This window comes from Odocoileus virginianus, chromosome 5 (assembly GCF_023699985.2).
Source record: "Odocoileus virginianus isolate 20LAN1187 ecotype Illinois chromosome 5, Ovbor_1.2, whole genome shotgun sequence".
NCBI lineage: Eukaryota > Metazoa > Chordata > Mammalia > Artiodactyla > Cervidae > Odocoileus > Odocoileus virginianus.
The window spans coordinates 31,925,754-31,953,156 of NC_069678.1; the positions used below are offsets into that span (position 1 = coordinate 31,925,754).

The following is a 27,403-nucleotide window of genomic DNA, read 5'->3' on the forward strand; positions in this document are numbered from 1 at the left end:
TCTAGTGGCCCTACCAGGGCTTCTCATCTTGGTAGCTTCACTTGTTGGAGAGCATGGGCTCTAGGGCACTCAGGCTTCAGTAGTTGTGCCTCCTGGGCTCTGGAGCACAGAATTAGTAGTTGTGGCTTAGTTGCTCTGTGGCATGTGGGATCTTCCCGGATCCAAGATTGAACCCTTGTTTCCTGCACTGGCAGGCAGATTCTTTTACTACTGAGCTATCAGGGGATAGCTCAGTAGCTATCTTTTCTTTTTAACAAAGCTTTAAATTGTGAGAGGACAAGACTACAGAACTAACATTTCTTTTGTATTCTCCAAGTGGCAACTTGATCAGAGGGAGGAAAACTATTCATTGAACCAGAAGATCTGGATTCCAGCGATGCCTCTGCCATTTGCTATTGTGAGCTTAGGTGACTTTTTCAAGCCTCAGCTTCTTCATCTATAAAATGGACTTAATAGTCACTCTCTGACAGGGTTACTCTAAAATGAAACATGATAGGGTATGTGAAAGTAACTGTGCTAGAACCAGACACATGTAAATTATTAAGGATGTGTGATCATAAAATCTTTTGAAAAAGAATGACTATTATGCAGTCATATTTCCTTTTCTATTTAGTTAAATAACTTGGCTGCTCCAAGTCTTAGTGGCAACATGTGGGATCTAGTTCCTGGACCAGGGATCAAACCTGGGCCCCCTGCATCAGGGCCATGGAGTCTTAGCCACTGGACCACCAGGGAAGGCCCCAACCATACTTTTCTAACTGCAAGAATTTATGCCATTTCAATATCTTCATTAGGGACAGCAGAATATGTTAGAATAGTTTGTCTTCATTTTAAACTTCCCAGTGAAAACCATGACCTTCCTTTAAGCATCATTTGTTTTCTTAAGCAGCCTGGCCCCTGTGGTTAGTCACACCAGAGGTGTCCTATCTCTCATCTTCAAGTTCTTTCCCCTGCTGATCTCCTACATTTCCAATTTTGCTGTGTTTGTTCTCTATTGCTGCATAATAAATCACTCCAAAATGTGGTGCCTTGAAATATTAGAATCGCTTATTATCCCTCATTGTTTTGTGGAATTTAGGAGGAGCATATCATGACACTGCAAATCAAATGTCAGTGTGGCTCCCGTCATCCGACAGTTTAGCAGGGGCGGAAGATCCACTTCTAAGATGGTTTAGTTACATAACTGTTGCCTGGGCACCTCAGTTCGTCTCCACATGGGCCTCTCCACAGGGCCACTTGAGTTTCCTCATGGCATTGTACAGGAAGAAAATCTTTTTTTTCCTTCTAAGTTCTAAGCCATATCAGAGATGTGCCATCTATCAGCTTCTAAATTCCAGTCTGCGGCTCCTGTAACAAAAGACAGATTAGCAAGAGAAAAACAGAAATTAATTAACATGTATATCGTTGGGGAGAAAGAAAAATTCTTCCTCTACCTGTCTAGGTTCTTTGGCTGTTCTAAAAATAAAATTGACATAAGACAGATTAATAGGAGGAAAATAAATTACTTACATATGTACAGGGACCCAGAAAGACATTGACACCTAAGGGCAGGTCTGGCCATTGAGGTTAGTATGTCCTCTTGAGCTAAGGAGTGGGATAGGAGCCTGGGGCTTCAAAGGGAGGAGGGTGATTCACAGGACAGTAAGAAAAGCATGTTTGGTAATTGGGTATTTGTCTGGCTACCCAGATAGGTCACTCAGATAAGACGTTCTCTCTGGTGATACTGTCCCCTGGAGAAGGAAATGCCAACCTGCTTCAGTATTCTTGCCTGGGAAACCCCATGGACAGAGGAGCCTGGTGGGCTACAGCAATAAGAGTTGGACTCAACTTAGTGACTAAACAACAACAACTGGTAATACTGTAGCTCTCTTTCTGGACTAGGTCCTTATCTAAATTGTCTACCTGTCAAAGCGGCATATTTTGGGAAGGCTGATTCTAAACCCATTCAACATCTCACACTGTTCCTCTAGGTCTGAAAACCTATGAACAAGTTTTCTGTCCCGTACAATGCCCAGTACCCAACAGTCATGAGAGAGGCAAAGGATAATAGCAATTCAAGCTCTTCAGAAAGGGCAAAACCACGAAGCACACAGAGTCAGTGGTCTATAGCACTTTTGTACCCAGGTTGGCACACTGACGATTCCTTGATGAGCGCTCACCTCTCCTGCCTTGGAAGGATACCCCAAGACCCTTGCCTCTGCTACCTGGGCTCTTGATTCTATCTTCTGAGCCTCCCTTCCTTTTCCGTAAGGAATGGCTGGTATTTACACTTGAGTGGTTTTCTTAACCTGCTTCTTGCCCATAGTGGTTCAGGAATCCAAAGGTCTCTCATTTACCATCTCAGTCCCTTAAATTCAAGAAGACATAATTCTTTGTAAATTTTGTGAGTTTTTTGTGAATCAACTATAATCCATTCTATTAGACAAAAGGCACATGTACACATCTTTTCAAGGTAGCTCTCTCTTCACCTTGAGCTTCCTGTGAGCGTACTAAGAGACATCACATTTAAGGGTCTTAGAGGGATTTTTCTAAAGAAATGAATTTGTGAGACTTAGTCTCAGACCTTAAAGGACCTTTTGTCTGACTGAATAACTTTCCCAGGTACTGTCTTAGATCTTTCTAAGTTCTTAAGAAAGGATCTCATAATTTTTTTACTGTATTTGATCTCTGTTCTGAAGTCTACTCTTAATTTGAGAAGCTTGGAAATGCTGAGAATATTTCATTTTTGAACTCAGCAAGTCTTAGCTTCTTTTTACAGTTAAATATTGTTCTTCATTCATCTCTCCTGTCCCATTTTACTATGAGGGACACAAAGAAGCCAGGCGGCACTTTTAGCACCCTGCCTAGAAATTTCCTTCGCTAGATTATTGAGTTCATCAGGTACACTTTCTACTTTGCCCATCACTGCAGGCAGCAGACGCCTAAATTACCTGCCACTCCATTATAAGGACACTCTTTCCCCCAGCTCTCAATAACATTTCCCACATTTTCTGTTTTTCTTTTTCCATTTAAACTAGACCTTATTTTTTAAAAACAGTTCTGTGTATGTGTGCTCAGTTGCGTCCCACTCTTTGTGACTCCATGGACTATAGCCCACCAGGTTTCTCTGTTGATGGGATTCTTCAGGCAAGAATACTGGAGTGGGCTAGAATCACAGAAGATTTGTATGGAAAGTACTAGAAGTTCCCATGACCCCACTGTCCTCACATAGACCCAGTTTCCCTACCATTAGCATTTCCTACCACAATGATCCATTTGTTACAACTGAAGAACCTACACTGACACTTTATCACCCAAGATCATAGTTTATATTAGGACTCACTCTTGGTGTTGTATATTCTGTTTTTTGACAAGTGTATGATAACATGTATCCACTGCTATCCTGTCAGGCAGAGGATGTCACTGTCCGCAGATGACAGAGGATGAGAGGGCTGGATGGCATCACTGACTCAATGGACACGAGTTTGAGTAAACTCTGGGAGTTGGTGATGGACAGGGAGGTCTGGCGTGCTGCAGTCCATGGAGTCGCAAAGAGTTGGACACGACTGAGCGACTGAACTGAACTGAACTGAAATCCTCTGTGCTCTATCTGTTCATCCCTCCTTCCCCTCTAACCTCTGGCAACTACTAATCTTTTTACTGTCTCCGTAGTTTTGCCTTTTCCAGAATATCATACACCTGGAATCACATCATACATAGCTTTTTCGAATTGGCTTCTCTCACTTGGTAATATGCCTTTAAGGCCCCTTCATGCCTTTCTATGGCTTGATAGTTCATTTTTTTAAACTGTGGAAAAATGTCTATTTTTAATTTTTATTGTCTGGCTGTTCCACAGTTTATCCATTTGCTCAATTTCTTTTAAACCTTCATTGAAATCCTCCCTCAGGAGTTCATTATTAGTCTCTTCTAGGTCCCTCAGGCTCTCACCAGTATTCTTCTCAAGATCCTTCCAGTTTCTGCCTGTCACCCCATCTCAAGCCAGTCTCCCATGTTTTACATTTTTGTTGAAGTAGCATTCCATTTCCAGGTACTTAAATCTATATCAGTTATGGTTTGATCAAAGAACTATTTTCTTTTTCTCTCTATCATCAATATAATCTGTATCTATTTCTATATCTCTTAGTATATAAACATAAGCACACATTATAAAGGGATTTACTTCAGGAATTTGACCATATACAATTTTGGGAGCTGATTGCACAATTTATAGGAGGTTTTTGTTTCTTTGTCTGGTAGAGGATTTGAAAATTCACATGTTGGGCAGTTGGAAAGGGATGAAAATATGAAATGGTCCTAAAGACAGATCTGCACTGACTTCCTGACACTAAGCTTTTAACTTGGGTGATGGGTGTATCCTGCAAGAGAAGCTGGCAACTTTTGTCACAGAGCTAAACCTGCACCTGTCCCAGGATTTGGAGAAGCTGAAGCAGGAGAAGTGTGCTTGGCCGCTGCCCTGTGCCAATCAATGGAGCAACAAGAAGGACATGCCCAGGTGCCGCAGCAAAGCCTTGAGTTTGGCCTGACCTTTGCAGCACAAAAGGAAGATGACAGCTCTCTCTTTCACTTTTCAAATGTCATGCACTATCTTCTGTGCTCTAAACTCACCTGTCCTAGGGAAGGGAAGTCCTGGAATTTACTTAAAGCGACAAAATACGAACCTGATACATTTGACCATACACTCTATCTTGACCTTTTCCCCACCCTATACGTTCTTTGGGGCTTCCCAGGTGGTCCAGTGGTAAAGAATCCACCAGCCAATGCAGGAGATGTAGAAGACAAGGGTTAGATCCCTGGGTCAGGAAGATCCCCTGGAGCAGGAAATGGCAACCTGCTCCGGTATGTTTTCCTGGAAAATTCCATAGAGGGAGGAACCTGGCAGGCTACAGTACATGGGGTCACAAAGAGTCAGACACAATTAAGAATGCATGCATGCACTCATACATTATTTCTTTTTAACTGCAGGAAATTTGAAATGAGATGCACAGTTTTTGCACATTGGATAGTTGAATATTATTACAGGACTTTTTTTTTCACTTGTTCAACTCATTTAGTTCTCTGTAAATTTATTACAGCAGCTGTCTTAGACTTTTTCTAAACCCTTATTATATTTCAAACACTATTATTGCCTCATACTTCTCTCTCCTATTACCAATGAAAAATAAGGTGAAGGGATATAGGCTAGGCTGGTGGTTTTCAAACCTTAGTGTGGTTGAGATTTTGTGGGAGGCCTTATTAAGACAGATTGTTAGGTCCCCCTCTTTCAATATTTCTGATCCAAGAGGTCTAGGTGAAGCCTAAGAATGTACTTCTAACAAGTTCTCATGGGATGCTAGACTCCAAAGGTCTTTATGAACTAGGGATGGGGGATAGAGATTGAACCAGGATGGACTAAGCATGGTACTATGGAAATGAGATTTGAGGGAAAGAGCATGTGTTTTAAACTTTTGGTAGGCTCCCTTGGCCCTGGTGTCACACACCCTGCTATAGCTAGGATTAGCTATAAGGGTTTCTAAGAGTAGCTGAAGATCATTCCATGTGTATTTAGGTTTTGGCAAAAAATAAGACGTACTTGAATGAATGCATATCTACAATCTTAATGAAATGGTGAAGACACGAGGAAAAGAAATTCACATCTTGCCATCTTGTTGTAGCCATCTGGAAATTACTTTGCTGTGCAGTATTTCAAGTTTGTGGCAGCTAATATGAGCGCCCACCCCACCCACCCCCACCTTGCAATCTGTTGGTGTTTAGACATGTGGTGTCCTCAAAGTATTGCAAATCCCTGGGGGGGATTTTCATACTTTAAATAAATATTATTTTCCTACTCTTTACCCAAGTACGGAGAAGAATATTATTTTCGTATCTGAGATTGTTGTCTATATTTGAGCATCTTGCTTCTCTAACATAGTATATTGTGATGCAAGTGAGTAAGGGGCAGATTTTAGCAAAGGACACAGACAGGTATGATAAATTTTAGAGAAGCTTCACTGTTTAATGAAAAGAACACTGTCTAATGAAAAGAACACTAAGTTCTAGATCCAAATCTGCAAATAACATGTTGTAACATTTGAGCAAGTCACTTAGATAATCTGGTATTAGTTTTCTGGACTGTAAAATAAAAGGGATGCATGAGATAATTCCAAAGGTACTAAGCCTAAAATCCAATGATGATTTTAATGGAAAACCAGTTCATCAAGTAACAGGATTGATGTCATTATTCTGGGAAGTAATACAGAATCATATTAGAAAGGAACAAATTTGCAAAGTAGATTGGAATAACCTACTGAAGTTTCAGAATCTTGATCTGAGTATTATAGGACAAACTAGTCTTCTAACTGGTTTTAAGTGAGGTAGGGCTAGAGGGCTGGCTCTAAGGCTGTGCACCTTGGCACACTAGTCTTGTTTAATGTCATTTCCTCTCAAGGGCCAGTGTCAACAATCAGACACACACAATGAAAGTCATTGAGTCAAAGTTTCAATGCTTAAGTGACTGTGGCAGGGTAAGTTTTGATGGTGGAATTTGATAAAGTATCTAGATTGTTTACTTAAAACCTGCATCAACTGAAACTTAATTATAAATAGCTCTGGACACATTTGACATTGAATGTACCCTGTGATGGCATCCTTTTGGAATTTACTTACATCATTTGGTGATGATAACAGCATGAAACATTTTTTAACATGATTTCTTCAGTGTAGAGACATTGAAAACTCATATTTTTAAATGGAGTAAGGGGCTTCCCAGGTGGCTCAGTGATAAGCAATCCGCCTGCCAATGCAGAAGACACAAGAGATACAAGTTGGTTCCCTGGGTTGGTAAGATCCCCTGGAGGAAGAAATGTCAACCCGCTCTAGTATTCTTGCCTTGGAGAATCCCACGGACAGAGAAGCCTGGCGGAGTACTGTCCGTAGGGTTGCAAACAACTGGACACGACTGAGCACTCACACATGCTCTCAAGTGGAGTAAACCACGTAATTTAATATTCCCGTGAATGATGATGAATTCAAATATAGCAAAAAAAATTTTTTTTTTTTTACCAAGGAGAAGTAAAGGTACACAAGCAAAGTTAGATTTAAAAAGCCTCTTTTTCTTTTTACCATCTTAAGTAGTGAGCAGAAGGAGAAAGCCAGAAGAATCAGTCTGAGAGAGAGATGTAGATTTATAGGGTTTTGGTGGGGTAATTAGGTCAGTTCTTGAAAAATCATGTTTTTGGTGCACTTCCCCTATCTATTTTTATTCATTTCCAAGAAATTTGAGTATTTATTTAAATTATTTATGTATTGATTTCTGGTTATGCTGGGTCTTGGTTGCTACACATGAGCTCTCTCTGATTGCAGTGAGCAAGGGCTATTCTTTGTTGTAATGCACATTGTGCATTGTATGTAATGTATTGTATGTAATTGTACGTAATATTGTATTGTATGTAATGCACAATTCTCATTGTGGTGGCTTCTCTTATTGCACAACACAGACTCTAGGCACACAGGTTTCAGTACTTGGAGCACTGGGGCTCAGAGGTTGTGACACATGGCTTTAGTTGTCCGAGGCAGGTGGAATCTTCCCAGACCAGGGATAGAACCCATGTCCCGTGCACAGGCAGATGGATTCTTATCCACTGTACCACCAGGGGAAGTTCTCTAAGCAGTTTAATAAAGGTCTTCCAAGTGTAAAGAACCTATGTACTGGAACCTATTCTCAATTCTTTTGTGTTTTTCAGCTAGGATATACATACATGTGATGAATTTTGATGGTAATATGGTAAAGTAGAAAAGGAACCCTGAAGTGAGAATGGTCCAGAAAGAGAGGGCTTAAGGAATAAAGTCTTAATCACTCAAGTGTATATATTTTTATAGACAGAATAGGTCCAAAATAATATGGAGTACAAGCCATGATTTTTTTGTAATTTTACAAAAATTTGCAGGGAGTTATCATCTCTACTATTAAAATAAAATTAAAAAGCCAAAACCCTGAGCTTTAGTGTTTAAATAACTTACAGTGAATGACAAATATAGGATTCACACCCAAATCTACTAATGCCAAATCTCATCCATCACACCTTGTTCCCTCTGATTTCAAATCCAGGAACAGATTGCCAGATATAGTCCCTTAACTCAGTAGCCTCTTCATTAATCTGGGCCATTAGAAAGTTCCAGTCTAAATATAAACACTGCAAAGGAGTGTTTTGGCTATAACGCCCCGCCCCTATTTTTTCCCTCCTGTCCCCTCATCTCTGACGAATAAGAGAGAGAAATTTATAGAACTGTAGTCTTTGCAGAACCTAGTTGGCTGATTCATGAGGCTATGACCCTAAAAACAGAATCTGGTAGAAGAAGAAGTATGGATGGTTCTACAGAATGCCTTTGCAGTGTCTTGATTATTGATTAAAATATGATTTTAACAGGACTGGTTACATAATTTTTAGGGTTCAGTGCAAAATGAAGATGAAGCCCCTCTGAATAATTAAAAAATTATTAAGAATTTCAAAAGAGAGAAAGCAGAAGGTTAAACCAAACATGGGACCTCTGTAACTCTGGAGACTTTGTGACTGCATGAGGTTACACATCTCTGAAATGTGTTCTGGATCCTGATTTCAGAGAAGAAATAAACTCTCAGCTGTTTTTATTGATCCACATTGAAGATAGCTTGATATAATGATTAAAAGATTATTCCCATTAATAAAGTTGTGGAGTGAAGAGCACAGTTCACATTATAAATTTAAAAATTTTAGTCTGTGTAAAATGTATAGGCCCAGACAGGTTCTAGAATGGTTAAGTCTACAGTTTTGTATTTTCTTGGTGGGGGGAGACAAAAGTGGGAGAAATATGTTTTAATAAATACATTTAGAATTAAAGTCCATAATTGCTCAGAATTATGTCCAGAATTAAAGTCCACATGTTCAGAAATTGCATCTGAATTCAGAGGACGACAATACCTTTTATTTCTATTGATAATCTATGATTTTTTTCATCTTCTTTCTTTGAGGGATACGACAAAAGATAGGCAGCATGTAAATTACACAGCTGAGTATTTCAAAATATCTGCTTATTTGTCATTGGACTTTCTGACACTGTACAGTGAAGTAAATAAATGGAAGAAATGGTCTTGCCTTTCAAAGAAATGACAGTTTAGTTTATAGTTCAACAAATAGATTTAGAAAAACACTTAAAGTGTGTGGTTGGACTTAAGATTCAAAATGATATGAGAATAACTTGCAGATATTTTAGGAATAATTTAATCAGGAGGTCAGTTGAAAAGTGCTATGTAAGATATATGAGCTACAGAAGAAGTCTTCATTGATAATTATGAGAAACCATTATTTAGTTTTTAAAAAAATTAATGATCTAGTGCCCTTATTTTTGAGAAGCATGATGCTTTAAAATAGGACAAACAAGCTGCTTATTAATATTTATAGAATTTTAATATGCTTTCTAGAGAATTACCACATTATTCATCTGAAATTAGGTTGTCTTTATGAATTACCAACTTGGCTACAAACATCCTCAAGACAAAGACCATTTAACCGGGTAATTCTGTGTATAAGTAATATAACACTGTTTACAGATGACATTAACTGCATATAATTGGCCTGAGATCCTCCAGTCACCAGTGGTTATAGATCTTCTTAGATGCACTTTTAACTATGGTTTCTAAAGTTTAAGTTTTAAAGTTAATGATTATCACATTAAGTTTAGTGAACATCCATCATCTCATATAGATACCGAATTAAATAGAAAAAATATTTTTTCCTTGCAATGAGAACTCTTAGGATTTACTCTCTTAACCCAACTTTCATACATAATATCTAACAGTGGTAATTATATTTAATACATTGAATGTTACACCCTCAGTATTTATTTATCTTATAATTGGATGTTTGTACCCACTGACCATCTTCATCCAAATCCTTCTCCCCTGTATGTGTTTTTTGAAGTATAATTGACCCGTAACACTATATCAGTTTCTGGTGCACATCTTAGTGAATCAGTAGTTCTATGCATTTCAAAATAATCACCACAGTAAGTCTAGTTACCACTTGTCACCATACAAAGATATTACATCATATTGACTATATTCTCCACACTGCCCATTTCATGTCTATAACTCATTTGTTTTCTAACTGTATGTTTTTACCTCTTAATCTCCTTTACCTATTTCTTTCTTCCCTCCAGGCCCCTCCCCTCTGGAAATCACCTGTTTGATTTTTCATCTGTGACTGTTTCTGTTTTGCTATGTCTTTTCACTGGTCTTGTTTTTTAGATTTCACATATTAGTGAAATGATATGGTATTTCTTTCTCAGTCTGACTTATTTCATTTAGCATAATACCCTCTAGTTCTACATATTGTTGCCAATGGCAAAATAACATTGTTTTTGATGGTGGAGTTTTATTCCGTGGTATGCATACACCATATCTCTCTGACACGTGAAGCTGGAGCCAGGGGGATCCTAAGCTTGCTTCCTCCTGCTGGATAGGGCTAATCTATTGGTAGGTGGGACTTAGTCCTAGGGTAGTGGGGTGGTGGTGGTTTAGTCACTCAGTTGTGTCCGACTCTTTGTGACCCCATGGACTGTAGCCTTCTGGCTCCTCTGTCCGTGGGATTTCCCAGGTAAGAATACTGCAGTAGGTTGCCATTCCCTTCTCCAGGGGATCTTCCCAACCCAGGGATCGAACCTGTGTGTCCTGCATTGCAGGTCAATTCTTTACCAACTGAGCACCAGGGAAGTCCTGGGGTGGCTGGGATTGAATGGGGGCCTACAGCTACTGCTCATGGGTGGGCCCCTGTCCCCACATGGCTGACTGCTTGGCTTCTGGAAGGGTTGTGCTGACTGAAAAGGACAAGTGCTGACTGACTCGTAGGTGGGGCCAGGTCCCAGTGCTAATAAGTCAGAGGAAGGACTCTGAAGTGGCACTTGCCTGATGTCTTTGTGGTAGATGAGCTCCTCCAGATAGCTGCATCATCTTCTATATCCCTGGGGGTAATCCTGGTTGCTTCTTGCCTCTCTGGTAGGCTCCTGGAGATTAGCAAGTGGGTCTAAGTCAGACTCCTTTCAAATGACTCTTTCAATCCTGGGTCTTGGAGTGTATGAGATTTTGTATGCACTCTTTCTAATTGGAGTCTGTTTCCTACAACCCTCTGGGTCTCCTGAAAGCAAGCCCAGGTGGCCTTCAAAGCCAGATGTTCTAGGGCTTAACTTCCAGTTCAGGATTCCTGGGCTGAGGAGCCCACTGTGGAACTTGGACTCCTTGTTCCATGGGGAGGACCTCTGTGATTATCATATTCCTTCCCTTTGTGGGTTGCCTACCTATGATTATACCATGTCTATGCCACTCCTATCCATCTTATGTTAGTTTCTTCTTTATATCTGTTCTGCTAATCTTCAGGTTGTTCTTGTTGATAGTTGCTCTGTAAATAGCTGTAATTTTGATAGTTGCTCTGGAAGTAGTCTATCTTCAGGTTGTTCTTGTCGATAGTTGCTCTGTAAATTCTTGCTCATAGTTGCTCTGTAAATGCTCCCATGGGAGGAGGTGAGCTCAGGGTTTTCCCATTTCATCATCTTGGCTCCTCTCCCAATAATAAACTATTAATGCTGCAATTTAATTTTATAGCTGAACTGGTTTAAAAATGATTTGAATTCTGCCATCTATATCATAACATTTTAAAAGGCCCCTGTAAGACATTTTGGGAATTTCTCATAAAGTTAAATATATTTCCTCTATGACTCTAATCATTTTCCTAGGTATTTCCCAACTGAATTGAAACCTCTAGTCAAACACAAACTGTATATAAATGTTTATAGACAGCTCTATGTTCACAAAAAATTAGATTTAACCAAAATGTGTTTCATCAGAAAAATGAATAAATTGTGGTATATCCATTCAGTGGTACACTTTTCAGCAATAGAAAAGAATATGTAATTGATTTACCCAACAACATGATGAATCTTAAGTGCTTCCTACTAAGTGAAAGAAGCTAGATCACAAAGGCTACATATTGTATAATTCCTTCATATGACATTCTGGAAGAATAAAACTACAGAGACAAAACATATAAAGGGTTGCCAGGAGTTGGTCTAGAAGTAGTTGACTACAAAAGGGATGCACAGGAAAAGTTTAGGGTAATAGAATTATTCTGTATGGCACTGGGATGGTGGATGCATAACTATGCATTTGTCACAAAGTATAGAGTGTATATCACGTACAGGAAACTTCAGTGTATTTAATGAAGATATTAGAGATCCTAAGATGAAATGCAGACTTTGGCCAATGATTCTAACTATAGTATAAATGTACAACATGACTGCACTAAAGAGTGTAGGAGGGGGAAAAATAGCTAGCTGAGTTGAAAAACAGAGTTTTGACTGAAATTGTAAGGTCGAAGACAGAAAAGAACTCCATGTGAGCACTGTATTCTAGTTGGTAAGTTCGTTTTGTGTGGAGGTATGAGTTAACAATTATGAACCTGCTTTACATATACACTGGGGCTGAACAAATAAGTAAATGGAAGCCATGTTTCTCACTGTTGGAGTGGAAGGTTACAGGCAAGCAAGAGGGGAATGCTAGAATGAGCCCTCTGGTACTGGATTAGAGTCAGAGACATTGGTGTGAACTCACAGGTGGTTAAATATACAGAGAGATGAATTAATACAGAAAAAATTAAATGTGTAGTTAGGTTCACATATGTATATATATATATGTCACCTACCTCTGTCCACTGAGACAAGAGTCCACGGAGAGTCTAGAAGCAATAACATCTCAGGAGAAACATATACTCTCAGTGCACAGACCTTGATTTCTCAATAACATTTTGCTATAAATGCAACTAGGGGTCCTTAGAAAATGGTTGACTCTAGGGCTGGTTAGGGAAAATACAAGATGTGCCTGGAGCATCTTCTAGTACTAAAGAGTAAGGAAATATTCCAAAAATTAAAGGATGGAGCTTGTCAAAGAAGCATGTCAATAGTTTGAACAGCAAGATAAATCATAATAGAGGATTATAATATAAAATATGAATCCATTCATAGAGACATACATAAATGGTTGAATAAAAAAGTAAGTGGGGAAGAAGAGAAAAATCTCCTAACAGAAGAATTCCTAATAATTTGTGTGGGGACTTCCTACTCCACTTTTTGAATGTGGTTGGGACTTACTGACTCACTTCCAAAGGGCAGGGTAAGGAATGAGAAGAATAGTAACTTTATTGAGGAGAAACCTGGCAAACACTATCTTTACCACATGGCCGAGGTTAACATCACCAATGTTGTCACATGTTTATCACATGTCCTTTATATGAAATAAGGAGAAAGGTGCTTCACTTCTGCAGCTTACTTTTCAAAAACCATAACCTTTGACTAAGTATGAGAAAAACATTGGAAAAAACCAATTCTATAGATACTCTACAAAATGTATAACTAATACTCCTTGAAACTCTCAAAGTCATGAAAAATAAGGAAAGACTGAGAAACTGTCACACTAAGGTGAGATGGGAACTATATACAATGTAGTATCCTGTATCAGGTTCTGGAATAGAAAAAGAATGTTAATGGGAAAATTTACTGAAATCTGAAAAAAGTCTGGAGTTTACTTCAGAGTAATTCACTGATGCTGGCTTCTTTAGTTTTGAGACATATTCTCAGTCAGATGATAACATTAGGGCAAACTGAAACTGGATAAGGGCCTATCAGAATACTTTGTACTATCTTTGCCACTTTTCTGTGAACCCAAAATTATTTAAAAAATGAGCTGTTTATTTAAAAAGCAACTCTGATGTTAAAAACATTAACTTTATTCAACAAGGAGCTACTGAAACCTATAATCTCTAGTCAGTGAGATAATAATGACGAACAAGTCAGATGTTGTCCCTGTCTTCTCCAGGCTGACAGCTTAGTGGTGGATAAAGACAATAGGCAAGTTCAAATGTAATTTGATAAGCACTCTGAGAAAGTGCCAGAGGTTGAAAAAGTATTTTTAACTCCTATATTGAAGTTAATAAGTATGGCATGCTAACTAGATGCTGGAACATAGAAAACCTATTAGTCCAAAAGTAATATCCCTATTGAATATTTTTGATGTGAGATAATCCCTAAACTGAATGACTTGCCAGGTATTTTAAAAGACTTTTTTTATTATATAAATTTCAGGATATTCCTTATTATACTCTGTTCACCAAGGAATTATGCCTTTACCAAGTGGAGAAATGTTTCCCTTTTTTTCATATTTAAAATGAAGAGTTAGTGGATACATTCTTAAATATTTCTTTTAATTTAAAAGTCAATGAGCTTTGTCAAATATGTGGCATTTTCTTGGGTGTTAACTAGTTCAGTGAAGGTTTACTTATTGATCACATAAAAATAAATGTCATTATATTTTCCTTTTATCATCAAAATTCCTATTTTTTTTCAGTTTATTGCAAGTAAAAACATGTATCCCAAAGAAGAAAGATATTCTCATAGCAAAAAAGAAAAACAAAAAGACACTGTATATTCCCGTAGGTAGGCCGCACACCGCCTGAGAACGAGAAATCACGTTCCTTCCATAAGGCTGGGCCTTGAGCGCAACACCTAAATCACAGACTCTGCTCTTGCCAACACTTGCCAGCCTACCTTGGTTCTCAAAACCCTCAGGAATGGGTATTTTAAAAAGAAACACTTTTATTTTTTTGGTGGATTTGTGATTTCTCACTCCAAAGAAATCCATCTCAGTTTGAAGCATCTTGTGGGGGTCAAAGTCAAGATTTATTTGGGAATGCTGCATGACAGACGTTCTGTGACTCTTGATGAGATGTACTCTCACAAAGGATTTATGGTCTGTGACTGTGCATGGAGGCAGCTCCTCTGAGGGGCTCAAACATATGTACTGCAAGTGGAAAGGCTGGGGCGGGGGGGTGAACATGAAACATGATGCCCGATCATGAAATCTGCTTCTTTAGCTACAAATAGAGACGTTTTGGGAGAAGGAAATGGCAACCCACTCCAGTATTCTTGGCTAGAGAATCCCGTGGACAGAGGAGCCTGGTGGGCTGCCGTCTGTGGGGTCGCACAGAGTCGGACATGACTGAAGCGACTTAGCAGCAGCAGAGAAGTTTTAGAACCAGAGGCTGGAATCTAAAGCTCGAATAAGATGTAACAAGGCAGGAGTTTCCAAGAATGCACTGGGGAAGGAAGGGGGTGGGACAGTGACCAGATTTCCTCTAAAGAAAAGGAGACAATAGGAAAGGAATTTCTAATGGGGTAGGGGAGACAAAAACCCCAAATGCAAACAAACAAACCGCTTTCAGTTGAAGCAAACTTATTTCTTTTTAAAATTACCCTTTTACTGAATAATTTTGTTTAAACTTCCTGTCACTAATTTCTCTCTCCTTAAATTTATTCTGCAAACTATTTTCTGAATGATCTTCCTAAGACTTAGAGATGATGTAACTCTCATGGTCAAAAACTTTCAATAACTCAACACTGTCCCAGGAAAAAATCCAAACATGTCTATTTTATTTTTCAAGTCTTTATAGCTTTTTTAATTTTTGTGTTTTTTCAAGCCTTTAGATCATTAGCCAAATCACAAAACTTTTCTATGTATTGTTTTCATTTGTAAAATGACATTGACTTATATAGAAATTTATAGACTATCTCAGCAGACTAGGCCAGATTTAAATCTAAGTACTAATTTAAAAAATGGTTCAGAAGTAGTATTTTGTTATCTATCTAATCATCAGTCTTCTAGTACTAGCATTAGTAGTTTGTACTTAGGGCGACTATAAATATGGGATATAAGTTATTTGTTTCCAATGTTACATTGATTTACCTATACAAGTGATTTTTAAACATGCTAAATAAATAAAGATAATATCCAAAAGAAAAATAATGACACTTTTACTTTTTATTAGGACTTAGACTAACCCTAGGAATATTGAAAAATGAGAATTTTTTTTTTGGTGCCTGCCATATATTTTCAGGTTTAGTAAATAATTGGTTTAATTTAATCTCTTAATCTTCAAAAATCTCTTGAGCAAACTCTTGGATTGCATCTGATTTCAGTAGGTTAATTATAAAATAATTAGGTCCTAACGAGGCTTTTGCTTCCTTACTCTGTTTACCAGCACAATTTCAACATCCTCCTATTGATATGAAGCCTGTGGAAACATAATTTTTTTCCCTCTCTTTTTAATCTTGATTCTGGAAGTCCTGGTAGAGTAGTTAAGGAGATTTCTTAACAGTGAACAGGGGAAGTCTTTTTTTCTCTTTTGATTTTGACAGTACACAAATTAACTTGTTTCCTCTACTGAGCTGGGAATTCAGAAAAAGAAGCTTGTTGGAAATATGGACATTCCTTTTCTTCCTGACTCTAAAGTTTCAGCAGAAAACTTTTTGAATTACATAACTTTTACTGAAAGGAGAATGGAGGCAGTGTTAACAAGAATGCTGTTAATGTAAGAAAAACAATGTAGAATCACTAATCACTCGTATAACAAACAATATAAACACCATTGTTTACGGAAATGGTGTAATTCTGAAGTAGAGTTTTAAGTTCCTTTCAGGTTGCCATTGAAAGAAGGGTATGAATTTGAAGCAGACACCTGCCCTCTGTCAGGCATGATGTTAAAGCATTTCCCACATTTCATCTCATTTAATTCTTATTGCAGTGTTGTGACTGGGTAGTTTTTCAACCCAAATTATTAGAGATAAGAAAATTGAGATTTAGGGAATTAAAATAACATGTTTTAGGTCACACGTCTACTGAATTGCAGGGTTTAGATTTGAACCACGTTTGTTCAAGGCAAAACTGATGTATTTCCACTACTGCACCTTCTTTGTTGGGGTTTTTATATCCTTCAGAGTCCAGTTTCCCTGTTTATGGGACTGGTAATCTTGATCTGCTTTGCAAGAATGAATGGGTTAAAGAATTGCTAATTGTAAATTTCTCTTATACTTGTGGAGAACATGTATTATTGAAACAAAACCATAATAATTTATAGTTACTTTCTCAGATCTTTTTGGTTCAAACAAACCTTATCTGATGCTATCCCTACTCCCTTTTCAATGACATAATGTAACGGAAAGTGAACAAAAATTTTTTTTTTTTTTAATTTTTATTAGTTGGAGGCTAATTACTTTACATCATTACAGTAGTTTTTGTTATACATTGATATGAATTAGCCATGGATTTACATGTATTCCCCATCCCAGTCCCCCCTCCCACCTCCCTCTCCACCCGATCCCTCTGGGTCTTCCCAGTGCACCAGGCCCGAGCACTTGTCTCATGTACCCAACCTGAGCTGGTTATCCATTTCACCCTAGATAATATACATGTTTCAATGCTGTTCTCCTGAAACATCCCACCCTCGCCTTCTCCCAGAGTCCACAAGTCTGTTCCATACATCTGAGTCTCTTTTTCTGTTTTGCAAAGAATTTCCTAACACAGTTAACACATTCTTTCAGCTGCTAACTTCTCTCAAACATTTAGATTCATGGGGACATAAATGCCAGACTGCCATCTTATTAAATTCTTCTTTAGATAAGAATATATATGATGCATATATATATATATATGATATATATTATCTATGGTGAAACAGATCACCAGCCCAGGTTGGATGCATGAGACAAGTGCTCAGGGCTGGTGCACTGGGAAGACCCAGAGGGATGGGGTGGAGAGGGAGGCGGGAGGGGGGAGCGGGATGGGGAATACATGTAAATCCATGGCTGATTCATGTCAATGTATGACAAAAACCACTACAATATTGTAAAGTAATTAGCCTCCAACTAATAAAAATAAATGAAAAAAAAAAAGAAAAGAGAAAGGAGAAAGCAAGCACAATAGTTTTCCTTAAAAAGGTAACTAATGAAATAAATTATAAAATTTAACTTACTTTAAATATTATAATGTTTGGCATACAACCTTCGTAATACTATATCCCCAAAATCCATTAGAAATCATTTTTACATATGTATAAAATATAATAAAAAATGAAAGCCTAAAAAAAAAAAAAGAATATATACGATGCAAATGAGAAAAATGCTAAAGTTGTATAAATACCACCCCTGAATTTTATAACCCTGCTTTAGAAGAGTACATCTATAGGATACAAAGTGGTGAAAAGGAAGCATGCACAACTGTATACATAATGGGACTGCAGTTTTGTAATATATAAAACAAAAAATATATTTACATAGAGAAAATACCTGAAATAGATATGCCCAAATGTGAGCCATTAGTCACCTGTAGGTGAAGAGCTCATAAACTCATTTAATTTCATTTAGAAAATATTTTTCTGTATTTTCTAGTTCTTAAAAAAGAACTATATATTTCTTCCCTAATTAGAAGAATGCAATGAATTTTCATCCATATTTTTAAAAGACACGTTCTTTTGAAAACAGCTCTGATGGAGTGTGAGGGTGAGGATATTCTCAAATGGAAACAATTTTGTTTGTAAGGGAATTCAGTTTTAAAATGGAAGCAGGGCATTTGTCTCTCTGATGCCATGGCAACTAGAGGAAAACTGCAAAGTCCAACAATGGTAAAAAAAAATGTGCCTCAAGAGTGGGTAAGAAGGAGGCAACCTTGGACCTCTTTTTTTTTTTTTTTCCATTTCCCCTAGAACAGAAGCCTGCATTGTGTTTTTCTAGCTGACTCTATTGCTTTCCAGTTAGGCTGCTGCAATAGGAAAGAACAAACAATAATAATAACGTTTTCCTTGTAAAATTTTGGACCTCTCCAAAAAATTGTGTGCTTTCTCTGGGTAGAAGGCTCAATTTCTTTTGAGTTAGTTTCTCTGTTTCCCCTCCCCTTGACATCTTCATATTCAGTCATTTTTATGGTGAAGTTTCTCAATCCCCTATATATTTCCTTCTCAGACTTCCCCTTTGTTTGCTGTCCTCTTTGAAGTTGAGGGCTGGATTGATTTTTTCTCTGTGGTCACAGCTTTCTGCATCCCCATGAATTTCTTCTATGAATGGCCTCTCTTTCTCAGACCTCAAACCTCAATATGTTTCTCTTGGTCTCCAAGGACTTGGCTGTCTGATACTATTAATATCTTTTCATTTGAAAACTTCTTTTTTAAACTTAATTTTATTCTTCAGGTAAATCAAATTTCTCCAAGCCATGAAATATTGCTAAAGGTCCTCATTTTGGTGATACTAAGTCAGATATTGGGTTGTTAGAGATTTCCAAAGGATTTCTTCCCCACTAGACAGGTAAGGAGCGATGTTGCAAAGCTCTCTCTTGTGGCCTGTGTCATGTTACTACTGATCTGACAGCAGGATCAATGACCTCCCTGCTGGATTTTACTTAAGAGTCTAGTATTTGGGTTTAAAACTTAAGTCAACTTAGAAGACCCTAGGAACTTGAGCAAGTGGTCCTCTGCTTTTATCCCTCATATCAATGTTTTTCAAAAAATATAAAGAAACTTTATTGGGAAGAGAGTTTTCTGGGCAACCAGAAAAGTAACTTCGAAGAGTTGCTGGTCCTCGGTGTGGCAGCCAGCGATCCTGTTGTGGGACTGGAGGATCCTGTGTGGCAAAGCTGATCCATGCCCCAGTGTGGCCCTCTGGCATTAGAAGCCACAGGAGAGTTGTGTAGCTGCCTGGCCTCTGATGGTCATTCCAGAAAACTGGCAGCAATGGTGTCATTCCTAGGAGCATGGTCCAGCAAGAAAAATGAAGATTATAGCCAGGAGAAAACTAACTGTGGAGGATGCAGGGCTCATGCTATTCATTTTTTGAACCTGATGACAGTATGAGAAGACTTTCCCAGGTCAGATAAATTTAGATTAACCTAAGATTTTATCAGAATGGTACAAAACTTGATATACAGTAATGGGAACAATTTAACAATCTGTGTTCTTTTTCTCATTGATAAGAGAGCAACAATAGGGTATGAAGCTATGTGAAAGACTGTAAGAATTGAGTGGTCAGATCTGCCCATCCCCAGACCATTTGATAAAACGTTCTGGGGTTGGGCAAGTCTTTCTATTGGGGGAGAATGGATCCATGTATAGGTATGGCTGAGTCCCTTTGCTGTTCACTTGAAACTACCACAACATTGTTAACTGGATATACCCCAATACAAGATGTTTTGGTGTTAAAAAATAAAAATTTAAAAGTTAAAAAAAATTATGTATGTGGTTGGCACAGTGCTGGTACTTACTAGTTTCTCAAATGTTAATAAAATATAATAATAATAAATAATAAATTATGCATTACTCTGTTTTGTTTTTTCCTTTTCTCTTATTAATCTTGAGTTCTAATTTCCATATAGCTTTTGGCTTCCAGGTTATTCTGCCTGCTTGCTTGGTTCTTGATATACTAGGTGCTCAATAGAATTTGTTGAAAGGATAAATGGAGGAAGGAAGGCTTGCAGTGGTTCTCTCTATTTATTTCTGACACAATGTTAGTATTTTTCATTCCAGAGGAGCTCAAAAAGATTCATATTTATTAGCATCAGAATTTCCCTTATAAACTTAGTGATGTCAGTCAGTTTAAAGTCAAAATAACCATTATGGCTTTCTTTATCATCTCCTCCTTCTTTTCACTTTCCCCCTTCTTTACAGATTTTATTGAACAGTCCTTAAAAATTGGGATGGTTCTATTTCTTAAAGTTGGCAGTTTTAAAAGTCATTTTATTTTAATATGCAAGTACTATCGACAATAAAGTCAGGTGATAGTCAAAGTGGTAAAGACAGATTTTCATCAATGATATATAATTGTAGTAAAGAAAAGAGTCCAGAACTGAATTCAACTTCAATTTATAAAGAGATAACTGGGCATTTTAAAGGGAGAATGAGGGAATAAGGAGAGGAGGGATGGGGGAACTCAGAGTGGGAAAGTGAACAATTACAAAAATCAAGAAGGAAGCGTTGGTCCAAGAGAATCCCATCTGAGTTAGTCAATTGGCACTTATTTAATCAGGCTCTATGATAGTTAATTTTATATCAAAGGTATTATTTACTGTCAAAGGTATTAATATTACCAGCTTAGCCATAATTTTTGTCTTTATGGAGTTTATGGTTAGCAAGAAAGAAGTTATTACAAATGTGATGTGTTCCTTTTTCTTCCATTGAAAATATGTCCTTTGATTTTTTTTGACTTCTCCCATTTCCTAGCAGGGAAGTTGTCTTTTTCTCTTGCTACATCAAATAAAAGTAGAGGACATCTTGTTAAAATTCTCACATAGGTTTGGTGAGAATTGGCATCTCGGTGCACACTAGCTCCAAAATTTAAGGCGATGTTGATTCAGAATGGCAGCTTCTCAGACACTGGATTGGGATAAGGTGCTTGAAAATATTTTCTTGCTAAATATGATATTGAAAGTACATAGTTTGGAACCTTTCAAAAGAAAGGGGAAAAAAAGCTATCAGAAGGTCTGGCACCCCTTATACCTAAGCTTTTGTATAATTTAAAGTTAAAACCAAACTCTACCTTATATTTATGGTCAAATTTTGCCTTTCCAAGTGTAACTGAAAATGTTATTGTCATAGAACTGTTATGCTATGCTGAAGATTATAAGCTGAAACCCTCAGACTAAATTATGACTCTTTTTAAAAAAATTTTTTTCCCCATTTATTTTTATTAGTTGGAGGCTAATTACTTTACAGTATTGTAGTGGTTTTTGCCATACATTGACATGAATCAGCCATGGATTTACATGTATTCCCCATCCCGCTCCCCCCTCCCACCTACCTCTCCTCCCAATTCCTCTGGGTCTTCCCAGTGCACCAGGCCCTGAGCACTTGTCTCATGCATCCAACCTGGGCTGTGATCTGTTTCACCCTAGATAATATACATGTTTCAATGCTGTTCTCTCGAAACATCCCACCCTCGCCTTCTCCCACAGAGTGCAAAAGTCTGTTCTGTACATCTGTGTCTCTTTTTCTGTTTTGCATATAGGGTTATCGTTACCATCTTTCTAAATTCCATATATATGCGTTAGAATACTGTATTGGTCTTTATCTTTCTGGCTTACTTCACTCTGTATAATGGGCTCCAGTTTCATCCATCTCATTAGAACTGATTCAAATGAATTATTTTTAATGGATGAGTAATATTCCATGGTGTATATGTACCACAGCTTCCTCATCCATTCGTCTGCTGATGGACATCTAGGTTGCTTCCATGTCCTGGCTATTATAAACAGTGCTGCGATGAACATTGGGGTGCACGTGTCTCTTTCAGATCTGGTTTCCTCGGTGTGTATGCCCAGAAGTGGGATTGCTGGCTCATATGGCAGTTCTATTTCCAGCTTTTTAAGAAATCTCCACACTGTTTTCCATAGTGGCTGTACTAGTTTGCATTCCCACCAACAGTGTAAGAGGGTTCCCTTTTCTCCACACCCTCTCCAGCATTTATTGCTTGTAGACTTTTGGATAGCAGCCATCCTGACTGGCATGTAATGGTACCTCACTGTGGTTTTGATTTGCATTTCTCTGATAATGAGTGATGTTGAGCATCTTTTCATGTGTTTGTTAGCCATCTGTATGTCTTCTTTGGAGAAATGTCTGTTTAGCTCTTTGGCCCATTTTTTGATTAGGTCATTTATTTTTCTGGAATTGAGCTTCAGGAGTTGCTTGTATATTTTTGAGATTAATCCTTTGTCTGTTGCTTCGTTTGCGATTATTTTCTCCCAGTCTGAGCGCTGTCTTTTCACCTTGCTTATAGTTTCCTTTTTTTGTGCAAAAGCTTTTAAGTTTCATTAGGTCCCATTTGTTTATTTTTGCTTTTATTTCCAATATTCTGGGAGGTAGAGGATCCTCCCAGATCCTGCTGTGATTTATGTCGGAGAGTGTTTTGCCTATGTTCTCCTCTAGGAGTTTGATAGTTTCTGGTCTTACATTTAGATCTTTAATCCATTTTGAGTTTATTTTTGTGTATGGTGTTAGAAAGTGTTCTAGTTTCATTCTTTTACAAGTGGTTGACCAGTTTTCCCAGCAGCACTTGTTAAAGAGTATAAGACACTGTTTTGAATTTAAGCTATTGCTGTTTGGAAATTCTAAAAGCTATATTAACATTTTACATTTTGTATTTTTTCCATCCAGCAGGATTTTAGAATTTGACCCCATTTGGTTAAATAACAGTATGCTCAAACCTGTTTTCAGAGCTTCTTTCAGTCATAGAAGTGGTTTCTCCTAGTGTACTCATCTACCAGGAATATTAAGCACTGAGAATGGAACATAAAACACACTTCTTTCCCTCCAGAGTCCCAGGAGGTTGGAGTTCTGATTTTAGTTTCTGTATCTTTGTAATGCACCTGTGAAATTGCCTGAATACCTTACCCTGGAAAGCATTAATACCTAATACAGACTCTTTATTCCTGAATCTAAGCTGCCAGTTTCCCATTATGGAAAAAGTAAAGTGGTCCGGAAGCTCATGCCACCAACTCAGGAAAAGGTGGTGCTGACTCCCAGGATAAGCTGTCTGTTTATAAGAGGAGGAACAATCTTTAGCTGGTTTGGGGGCTCTCAGAACACTGCTTCAGGATAAGAGATTTAAATCCAACATAAATTGAGTATTTATTATGAATTGGGCCTGTGTGACACGCTTGCACACTATGTCATCTTATCTGGAGAGACTAGCATTATGATGCACCATCAGTACTATTTTACAGAGAAGGAAATTGACATATTTGAAACATGAGAGTTCTTTTGACTAATATTTTCATGATATATTTTTTCTAGACCTTTGTTTCCAAACTTTCTATGCACTTTAACAAGTCTCTTGCAAACTATATATTTTTCTTTCTTGATAATCTCTGTTATTTGGGCTTCCCAGCTGGCTGGTAAAGAATCCACTTGTCAATGTAGGAGATGCAGGAGATGCAGGCTCAATCGATCCCTGGGTTGGGAGGGTCCCCCGGAGGACGGCATGGTAACCTACTCTAGTATTCTTGCCTGGGAAAGCCCATGGTCAGAGGAGCCTGGTGGGCTGCAGTCCATGGAGAGCAGAGTCGGACACCACTGAGCACGCACACACAGTTCGCTTACTCTTTTTGCATTTGTTATGATTATTGGCACCATTGGATTTGCTTCTACTGTCTCAGCTCTGCTTTCTGGTCGTCACCCTTTCCCTTTGTCCCTACCCTTCTCCCTCCCTCCTTCCTTCTTTTTCTCCATTACTTTCCTTCTTTTTTCCTCTCTCTCTCTTTTTTCTCTCTCTTTCTTTATTGTTGTGATGGTTTTAGACATACTCCCTGTTTTTGTTCCTCTCTTGGCTTGGAAACTAAAATTGTATAAACATGTACACACATATATGTGCAATATACATGGGTTTTATACAAATATATGTGATTATATACAGTTTTACATGCATATTACACACATAAACACCTTTGCCTCTGTTTACACAAAAAGATCCTTGTTTATGTAGAGTCTATGGGTATTTTTATTATATTTGAGATTACTTTTATTTTGCTTCTACTCTTGAAACATATTGTGACTGAGTATGGAATTTTAGGTTAAGCATTCTTTCCCTAAGGTTTTAGAGGATATCACTACATTGTTTTCTGGCATCTGTTGCTACTGATGAGAAATCTACTGATAGTGAAAACATTAAGAAACTTGTTTATAGTCATTACTTTTAGGTGTTCTCTGCTTTCCCCTGGTAGTTTTTAAAAAGATTTCTCTTTACATATTGATATTCTGTTGATTTACTCTGATGTCTAGATGCAGACTTATCTTTGTTTATCCTGCTTGTACCTAGAGTGCTCTTTTAATAGTGCTCATAGACTTCTTCATATTTTAAGCCATTTTATCTGCCTTATCTTTGAGTATTGTATCAAGTGCATTCCTTCCTGGAACTACTGTTAGTTAATTTGTCTTTTGTCTTTTAACTACTATTTCATATAAAAATAATTTTTTCATCATGCTATTCTGAATTCTGATGAATTTTCCAGTGCTTCTACCTGCTAGATGCCAGTAGTACACTTAACCCTGCCAGTTAAGATGATCAAAAATGTCACTGGCTGTTGCCAAATCTCTCTTGGTTGGGTGACTCAGTGGTAAAGAATCTGCCTACAGTGCAGGAGAGCCAGGTTTGATCCCTGAGTTGGGAAGATCCCCTGAAGAAGGGAATGGCTACTCACTCCAGTATTCTTGCCTGGAGAATTCCATGGACAGAGGAGCCTGGTGGGTTATAGTCCATGGGGTCACAAAGAGTTGGCAGCAACTGAACAACTAACAGTAAATGTATGCTCTGTTGATTTTTTTAAAGTAACTTTTTTAGTGTTAGTTTTCTTCATGTATTTTGGAATTTGATATGTAGATTTATTCTCTCACCCTCTCTGCTGTCTAGTGCTTTTGTAGTCACCATCACTGACCTCTTGGCTCAAAGACCAGAAGCAGTTCTTATGTTGGTGACTCAAGTCCCTGTCTCATGGTGATATTAAGGATATCACAGATTCAGGCACTGAGTGGCTAGACTCAGGTACGGGTCAATATTTATGTATTTTTCCTTTACCTGCCTGGGCTTCCTGCAAGACATTGCTTCAGAGAGTTCTGTGTAGCAGCTTTTCTCAACTTATTCTTAAAACCTGCTTTCATACAGTGAAACTTGATTTCTTTTCCCATGTCTCCATTGTGTACAGGAACCAAACTCACGGCTGCCACTGCACCTATACCCAGAGTCTGGAAGGCACTCCATTTCATGTTGCTGTCTGGTTATGTGCTATGGAGATGCTTATCTTGATTGTAAGCAGAGTTTTGTGTCTTTGAAATTCTCATTCCATAAGTCATCTATCAGTACTACGATTGGAACACAGGCCTAAGGAGGATGCTGCTGCTGCTGCTGCTGAGTCACTTCAGTCATGTCCGACTCTATGCGACCCCATAGACGGCAGCCCACCAGGCTCCCCAGTCCCTGAGATTCTCCAGGCAAGAACACTGGAGTGGGTTGCCATTTCCTTCTCCTAAGGAGGATGAAGGGGGTGCAAAGTGTGAACTTAGATTAGAAGTGTTACACTTTATTTAAAGTTCATGATTGCTGAAAAGAATTTAAGTTCATTTTTTGGTGTCGCTAGTCCAAGATTTTCCCACCTAAGACATTAACATTTTGGGCCAGATAATTATTTATTAGTGTGAGGGGAGATGTCTTGTACATCATAAAATGTTTAGCAGCACGCTTGTCCTCTACCAGCTAAATGTCAGGGGCAGCATCCCCCCTTCCTCCCAGTTGTGATGACCAAAAATATCTTCAGATCTTGTTAAATATACCCTGGGGTCAAGATCACTTCTAGTTGAGAACCACTGCTCTTGTCTGTGAATTTCTCTTCTTATCCTTGGTTACATAAAATCAATACTTGATGCTTTACATATGTAAAGAAAATTTAAATGGATTTTTAAAAAATTTAGCTTACCTTTTTAGAGTATGTATTGTTATAGCACTGGATTTCCAATGCATTCAATTAAAATGAGTTTCAGATGCTATTGTCTGATTTTGCTCTTAGTTGACTTTAGATTATGGTGACTTGGAAGAATGTTCTGGAGGGCAACAGAAGCACAAAAACATAGTGGGCTTGAATACTTGTGCTTTGTCCTTGACATTTTCTTGTCTAATTCCTCTGACAGAACTGCATATAAGATACAATAGTACTTTCACAAATAGTGTCATTTAATAATTGCTACCTGCACCCAGCCCATTGTTAACAGGATGATTCTGTCAAACTATGGCCTTGGGGAAAAGACAGGGAGGCTGAGGTTGTTCCGTGAAACACTCTTTACTTTTCCCAGCTTGAGTGGGCTAGAAAAACAATGTACTTAGTGCATTAGGGGCTCACTGGCCTGGCCCCTTCCTGAGAGCTCTACTCATTCTTTCAGGAAGTTTAAGACTGAGGCTTGGCTTTGACATGGCATTTTGCAGTAAAGAAGATCAGTTCTACTCCTGTTGGTGAAGGGCTGAGACACGACCTCCTCTGGTCCTAGGCTAAGGTTGGAGTGAGTGGTAGACACTTGCTATCTTCCCATAAGAAGGAACGATGTTAGAGAGCGCTCAGGCGGGTGTCTGTTAAGTGGCAGCTTAATTGATGCCTGCTGGCAGGGCTCAAAGAGGTTAGTCTGAAGAAGTGAAGCCAGATTGGGAAGGTGGGAAAACCAAGGGGAACATGTCCTCTCCCCAGGGGATACTGGCCTCGAAACAGAAGCCCTTCTGTTTTTGTTCTCTCGGTATTACAAAGGAAGCTCTCTCTAACAGACACTCACTGTTCTTGTTTTGTCAGGCGGGTCGTTCCCTCAAGGTCTGGAGGGTGCTCTTCTACTCAGGTATTAGGTGACCGTGTGAACCAAGGTGTGGCTTTTGTGAACTTCAGGACTCACAGTTGATGAGTGACAATGTTGTTTTAGATTAGTCAGTTGCCAAGAAACACATCCTCTTTTCATGATTCTATATATTTCCTAGCTTCATAGGGCCTCAGGTTCCAGAATGCAGGCAT

At 38.3% G+C, this 27,403-nt stretch overlaps 1 long non-coding RNA gene across 2 annotated transcripts; it reads right to left on the reverse strand.

Annotated features, from left to right (window-relative positions):
- LOC139035050 (uncharacterized) lies at positions 1 to 27,328 on the reverse strand. Of its 2 annotated transcripts, XR_011487561.1 has the most exons (5): positions 27,174 to 27,328; positions 26,333 to 26,456; positions 6,643 to 6,769; positions 2,160 to 2,347; positions 1 to 1,347 (listed from the first exon to the last, which is right to left on the reverse strand). It is a non-coding gene; the product is annotated as an uncharacterized lncRNA (long non-coding RNA). The 2 variants fall into 2 exon arrangements; XR_011487562.1 differs by lacking the exon at positions 26,333 to 26,456.
- Between the last annotated feature and the right edge of the window lie 75 nt (positions 27,329 to 27,403).